Source organism: Pelobates fuscus, chromosome 5 (genome assembly GCF_036172605.1).
Source record: "Pelobates fuscus isolate aPelFus1 chromosome 5, aPelFus1.pri, whole genome shotgun sequence".
Lineage (NCBI taxonomy): Eukaryota > Metazoa > Chordata > Amphibia > Anura > Pelobatidae > Pelobates > Pelobates fuscus.
The window spans coordinates 376351321-376359195 of record NC_086321.1 but is presented as its reverse complement, the minus strand read 5'-3'; positions in this window follow the sequence as shown (position 1 = coordinate 376359195).

Below are 7875 nucleotides of genomic sequence, written 5' to 3'. Positions count from 1 at the left end.
GCAGACCGGGATAACCCCCCCGGTCCAGAGGGGGGGGGGGAGGCCAGGCACCGGCCGGAGACCCGGGCGAGCGGCCGTCTCGTCCCGGCTCAAGCTCCCATGTGCCCCAGGCCCTTGTCGGGAAGGTGCTGGTGGTCTTGGCGGGTGTCCCCGTGTACCTCTGCAGCTGGGGGGCAGTTTGCTTGCCGTTTCGGAGTGCTGGGTGAGCTATTTCTAGCGGTTTTCGCAATTTTTCCATTCCCGGAGCAGGAGCTCAGACAGAACGCGTCTGATCCCGCCGGCAGCCAGGCCCCGCCCCAGGCAAATGAGTATTTTGACCACATCATCCTCTTTATGCATGTTGTCTTACTCCAAGCTGTATAGGCTTGAAAGCCTACTACCAATTAAGCATATTAGGTGATGTGCATCTCTGTAATGAGAAGGGGTGTGGTCTAATGACATCAACACCCTATATCAGGTGTGCATAATTATTAGGCAACTTCCTTTCCTTTGGCAAAATGGGTCAAAAGAAGGACTTGACAGGCTCAGAAAAGTCAAAAATAGTGAGATATATTGCAGAGGGATGCAGCACTCTTAAAATTGCAAAGCTTCTGAAGCGTGATCATCGAACAATCAAGCGTTTCATTCAAAATAGTCAACAGGGTCACAAGAAGCGTGTGGAGAAACCAAGGCGCAAAATAACTGCCCATGAACTGAGAAAAGTCAAGCGTGCAGCTGCCAAGATGCCACTTGCCACCAGTTTGGCCATATTTCAGAGCTGCAACATCACTGGAGTGCCCGAAAGCACAAGGTGTGCAATACTCAGAGACATGGCCAAGGTAAGAAAGGCTGAAAGACGACCACCACTGAACAAGACACACAAGCTGAAACGTCAAGACTGGGCCAAGAAATATCTCAAGACTGATTTTTCTAAGGTTTTATGGACTGATGAAATGAGAGTGAGTCTTGATGGGCCAGATGGATGGATTGGTAAAGGGCAGAGAGCTCCAGTCCGACTCAGACGCCAGCAAGGTGGAGTACTGGTTTGGGCTGGTATTATCAAAGATGAGCTTGTGGGGCCTTTTCGGGTTGAGGATGGAGTCAAGCTCAACTCCCAGTTTCTGGAAGACACCTTCTTCAAGCAGTGGTACAGGAAGAAGTCTGCATCCTTCAAGAAAAACATGATTTTCATGCAGGACAATGCTCCATCACACGCGTCCAAGTACTCCACAGCGTGGCTGGCAAGAAAGGGTATAAAAGAAGAAAATCTAATGACATGGCCTCCTTGTTCACCTGATCTGAACCCCATTGAGAACCTGTGGTCCATCATCAAATGTGAGATTTACAAGGAGGGAAAACAGTACACCTCTCTGAACAGTGTCTGGGAGGCTGTGGTTGCTGCTGCACGCAATGTTGATGGTGAACAGATCAAAACACTGACAGAATCCATGGATGGCAGGCTTTTGAGTGTCCTTGCAAAGAAAGATGGCTATATTGGTCACTGATTTGTTTTTGTTTTGTTTTTGAATGTCAGAAATGTATATTTGTGAATGTTGAGATGTTATATTGGTTTCACTGGTAAAAATAAATAATTGAAATGGGTATATATTTGTTTTTTGTTAAGTTGCCTAATAATTATGCACAGTAATAGTCACCTGCACACACAGATATCCCCCTAAAATAGCTAAAACTAAAAACAAACTAAAAACTACTTCCAAAAATATTCAGCTTTGATATTAATGAGTTTTTTGGGTTCATTGAGAACATGGTTGTTGTTCAATAATAAAATTAATCCTCAAAAATACAACTTGCCTAATAATTCTGCACTCCCTGTACAGACAGACAGACATACATAGACATACATGTATACAGACATACACACATACATGCATACACATACAGATACAGACAGACATACATACATAGACATACATGCATACAGACAGACATACATGCATGCATGCACACACACACACAGCTCATTTTCCAGCCACCCTCCTGTCTCTTACCTTTTCTTTGCAGGAGGGTGGCTGGGGATGATGAGAGTCGGCGCGCCTCCCTCTTCACTGCCTGGCTCTCCCTCTTCACGACTGGGCGCGCGCTCCTCCCGCGCGGAGTGTGCTGGGAGGAAGTGCCTGCGGCTGCTTTTTTTTTCTTTTTTAAAGGGGCCCGGTCGCGCTATACAACGGCCACAGCGCTGACCGGGCCCCTGAAGGAGGTGGCTCATCGGGTGGCCCTAAGTGTGTGGGCCACCCGATGGGCCCCACATGTGGGGCCCGGGCGGCCGGGCCCCCCAGGGCCGCCGGGCCCGTGACAACTGTTATGGTTGTCACCCCCTGATGGCGGCCCTGCTGCCTATGGACACTCTCCCACAGAAAAGCCCCACCCTGAAATTGAATCACCCCTCTGTCAATTTGCGATGTTGGGGGGTATGCTGACTGATTGTCTGAGTGACAGCCACTAAGGGTGCCCTAAGGACAAATGTAAATGTGTCTATTTCTCAGAAAAGGCAGTGTTTACAATGCAGAGCCTGCAGGGCCAGGATCACTTCATTAATGGCCATTTTCCTGGCACTCACTGAGTTTCTATAAAGCTCACAAAGCCATTGCAGTCGTTATATGTGTTAAACAGGAACAATAATTCTCTGTGAGGTATTTACTGGCGCGATGTAATAAGGGGTTTTCCACTGCATGTCGGTAAAACTGGCAATTTGTCAGAACCCACAAATAATACGTAGATTTTCTCTCAAACGTTGTATAGACCACACAGATCAGAGCCAAACCAATAGAGCACAGTGAACAGCGCATAGCCGCACGCGGGCATGCTGCCCCCCTCTTCCTTCCTGCTAAGTATTCGCCAGTTAAGGCTCTGTGTAACTCCTGCTTTAATTACATGGAACTAAATATAATGACACTGTTACTAATCGTCAAATATTCGCTGTCTCTCTTTAATCATTGTTCCTCTTCTGAGCCCTAATCACCCTCCTTGCTGTCAGCTCAGTAATGTTCAGTGTGTCTGGGCATGTCACAGAGCTCCACAGCAATAAAACTCACAGTAATGTCCAATGTGTATAAGTGTATCCCAGAGCTCCTCTGCAATAAAACTCACAGTAATGTTCATTGTGTATGAGTGTATCACAGAGCTCTACAGCAATAAAACTTACAGTAATGTCCAGTGTCTATGAGTGTGTCACAGAGCTCCACAGCAATAAAACTCCCAGTAATATCCAATGTGTATGAGTGTGTCACAGAGCTCCACAGCTGTAAAACTCACAGTAATATCTAATGTGTATGAGCGTGCCACAGAGCTCCACAGCAATAAGACTCACAGTAATGTTCAGTGAGTAGCAGTGTATCACAGAGCTTCACATAATAAAACTCACAGTAATGCACAATCTGTATGAGTGTATCACAGAGCTCCACATAATAAAACTCACAGTAATGCACAATCTGTATGAGTGTATCACAGAGCTCCACATTATAAAACTCACAGTAATGCACAATCTGTATGAGTATTACATAGTTACATAGTTACATAGTTACATAGTTAGATAGCTGAAAAGAGACTTGCGTCCATCAAGTTCAGCCTTCCTCACACCTGTTTTTTGCTGTTGATCCAAAAGAGAAGAAAAAAAAAAAAAAAAAAAACCCAGTTTGAAGCACAATTTTGCAACAAGCTAGGACAAAAAATTCCTTATTGACCCCAGAATGGCAGTCAGATTTATCCTTGAATCAAGCAGTTATTACCCTACATTGAAAGATTATATCCTTGAATATTCTGTCTTTGCAAGTATGCATCTAGTAGCTGTTTGAACATCTGTATGGACTCTGATAAAACCACTTCTTCAGGCAGAGAATTCCACATCCTGATTGTTCTTACAGTAAAAAAACCTTTCCTTTGCCTTAGACGAAATCTTCTTTCTTCCAGTCTAAACGCATGGCCTCGTGTCCTATGTAAAGTCCGGTTTGTGAATAGATTTCCACACAATGGTTTGTATTGGCCCCGAATATATTTGTATAATGTTATCATATCCCCTCTCAGGCGACGTTTTTCTAAACTAAATAGGTTTAAATTTGTTAACCTTTCTTCATAGCTGATATGTTCCATTCCTTTTATTAATTTTGTAGCCCGCCTCTGCACTTTTTCTAGTGCCATGATATCCTTCTTTAGAACAGGTGCCCAAAATTGCACAGCATATTCAATATGTGGTCTTACCAGTGATTTATAGAGAGGCAAAATGATATTCTCGTCCCGAGAATGAATGCCCTTTTTCATGCATGACAATACCTTACTGGCCTTGGCCACTGCTGATTGACATTGCACATTGTTGCATAGTTTGTTGTCTATAACAATTCCCAAGTCCTTTTCGTGTGTTGTTATCCCTAATTCGCTTCCATTAAGGGTATACGTTGCTTGTGTATTCTTTACGCCGAAGTGCATAACTTTGCATTTTTCAACATTAAATTTCATCTGCCATTTGAGTGCCCAGTGCTCCAGTCTATCTAAATCCTTCTGCAGCAAAGTAATATCTTGCTCACATTGTATTATTTTACAAAGTTTTGTGTCATCTGCAAACACTGAAACATGACTTTCAATGCTGTCTTCAAGATCATTTATAAAAATGTTAAATAGAAGGGGTCCCAGAACAGACCCCTGAGGGACACCACTTGCCACCTCTGTCCATCTTGAAAATTTACCATTAACGACAACTCTTTGTATTCTGTTTTTAAGCCAATGTTCTACCCAAGAACAAGCATTTTCATCGAGACCGATTTCCTTGAGTTTGAACACTAATCTTTTGTGTGGAACTGTATCAAATGCCTTGGCAAAATCCAAATAGATCACATCCACTGCAACACCCTGATCTATACTTCTACTTACTTCTTCGTAGAACGCAATCAAGTTAGTTTGACATGACCTGTGCTTCATAAAACCGTGCTGATTTTTGCTGATAACCATATTCTTCTCAAGGAATTCTTGAATATTATCCCTTAATAACCTTTCAAATATTTTACCAGCCACAGAAGTTAAGCTCACAGGTCTATAATTTCCAGGCAAGGATTTTGAACCCTTTTTGAATATAGGAACCACATCTGCCTTCCTCCAATCCTCCGGAACACTTCCTGAAAGAAAAGAATTACAGAGCTCCACATAATAAAACTCACAGTAATGCACAATCTGTATGCGTGTATCACAGAGCTCCACATAATAAAACTCACAGTAATGCACAATCTGTATGAGTGTATCACAGAGCTCCACATAATAAAACTCACAGTAATGCACAATCTGTATGAGTATCACAGAGCTCCACATAATAAAACTCACAGTAATGCACAATCTGTATGAGTATCACAGAGCTCCACATAATAAAACTCACAGTAATGCACAATAGTTTGTTTAGTCTGCAGGAGATACAAGTTCCCTATTGTCCAGAGGAAGGTGTATACATCCAGGCTCGGGTGATTTCTGTTCAGGACCCTGCCAAGGTTGGGGTACCATGACAAAGAGGGGGAGCAGGACAGAGCAGCAGTACAGGAGTTATGGTGATATGGCATGGCTGGTCGTAGAACTGTCGTAGAACTGGAGAGTATAAATCACAGAATAAACTGACCGGGAACAAAGTGACCCAATAAATAATATGATACAGTCTCCTGTCTCTACAGAGACTTTGCTGATTTGTGTTGCAGGATATCCTGGTCGCACACAGGGTTTAATCCCTGAACCAAGTCTGCTTTAATCGAAGCCCTGGTTAAAATAAATCAATATATTTTTATTATTTTTATTATTATTATTGGTATTTATATGGCGCCAGATTATTCAGCAGCGCTTTACAATATATAAACATTATGTGTGCGTACAGGTATGTGACCGATATCCCAGCGTGGAATCACAAACACAGGATTACAAATTTTGTTTTTTTGAATCAACAGTCGATTAAACTTTTTTAACCCAATATAACGATGTAACTAGATTAATATCGGCCAGGGAATCACGTACCAGGAGCAGAGATAGGGCCCACTCAGAACAGAACTTCTGCCTGAAGCTTTGACTCCATCTTGCCCCATGTACCCGACAAGGAAACATTGTCAGTTCTGTAGATAAAGGAAACCAGTCATTCTGTTTTTAACATCCTGTGGTCAGTCACTGGCTGCGTCTGAGTACACAGACAGCGAGGGCACTTTCTGGGGGGAAGTTCATTCCCATGTGGTCAATTTGTATTTACATGGCTTCCTATACCCAGACCCTGCTTCGGGTAAGCAGATTGACGCCACACTTTATTGAGTTATAACCAACTCAGATTAAACGTTATCCCAGATCTAGACTGTGCAGTTGAATTCTTTCAGTCTGCACTCCTACAAGTTTGAAATTTGCATGCCCTGCTGCGTAAGGTGAGAGTGAAAGGAGCACATATGAACTGGATAAAAGCTGACCTCATCCATTTTCGCCCGAAGCACTCCACTACAACTGCCCTCTTAAAAGTTTGCAATGCCCCCCCACCACCCACAATAATGGACAGCACAATGATGACATATCACCAATCTCCAGCCCCATCACAACTAAATTACCTTAGCAAATAGAAGGACGAAAGGGGGATTCCCCACAGGAGAAAATAGGACAGAATAGCTGGCCTATAAAGGCTAGAAGGGCTACGCCTCTACCCGGGGGAGAGAGCAGAGAGGAGCCAATGGGAGATAAACCTGAATGATCTTCAAACGTTGTGAATAAACTGTCCTACCAGTGTACTAGACAAATGTGTAAATGTTTCTCCCCCCAGCCCTATTTACTTTCTGTATCCAGTACGAACCTCATATTCGACCCCTCCAACATGGGCCGAACCATGAAAAACAATAAAAATTGTAAATTGGAAAAAAGAAAAGTTTGCAATGACATCCAAACTGGCATGGAACAAGGAGACCTAACTGGAGCTATTTTCCTTGATTTTGCAAAGGCCTTTGACACAGTAGACCACGACATTCTACTACACAAAATCAAAAACTCAGGTATTGGTGATCGTTCGCTAACCTGGTTTCGATCGCATGTATTGGATGGCTTGCAATATGTGTCCATTTCTGACCGCGACTCCCTCCCTCTCCCAGTCACGTGTGGTGTTCCCCAAGGTTCCATTCTTGACCCACTACTATTCACATAATTTATCAATGACCTGCCTAATGTCTGCAAATCCTCAAATGTACACATGTACGCAGACGACACAGTAATATATGAAGCAAATCCAATCTACCGCAGCTTGACGCTGTGCTCCAAGACCAGTTTACAGAGGTAGAAAAGTGGATCGCAAAAAAACAAACTCTTCCTGAACACTGACAAAACTGTCACAATGATCTTTGGAACAGTACCTAAATTACACAAATTACACAATTCCCACCTATTCATCAAAACAAAATCAAATAGCACACTGACCGCAGTCCACACTTGGGTATGTTGTTAGACCCCAATCTATCTTTTAGCCTCCACATAGATAAACTTGCACCTAAACTTTATCGAAAACTAGGTGCCCTGTACAGAAACAGATCCTGCCTAAGCCCTACAGCAAGCATGTCAAACTCAAAGGCTAGCACGGGCCACATAAACAAGGTTTAAGTTTATGTGGGCCGCAAAAAAAATTTTCATAGAAACGTAGGTTTATTTTGAAAAGTACAGTATAAAAAAAAAATAATAAACACCACCCCCCTCTACTAAATCCCTGCACCCCCCTCTAGCCAACAAGCAGGCTCCACTCACATTGCCGCTGCCAGTATGGGTCTCTAGGGTCCGGCCTCTGGTATACCCCAAATGGCGCCGTCCGCACCCTGTGCCAAATCTGATCCACCCGCTACTTCTTGAATTCCTGTGAAAGGTGGAGCACGTCGATGTCATGTCGGAATGTGACGTGGCGTC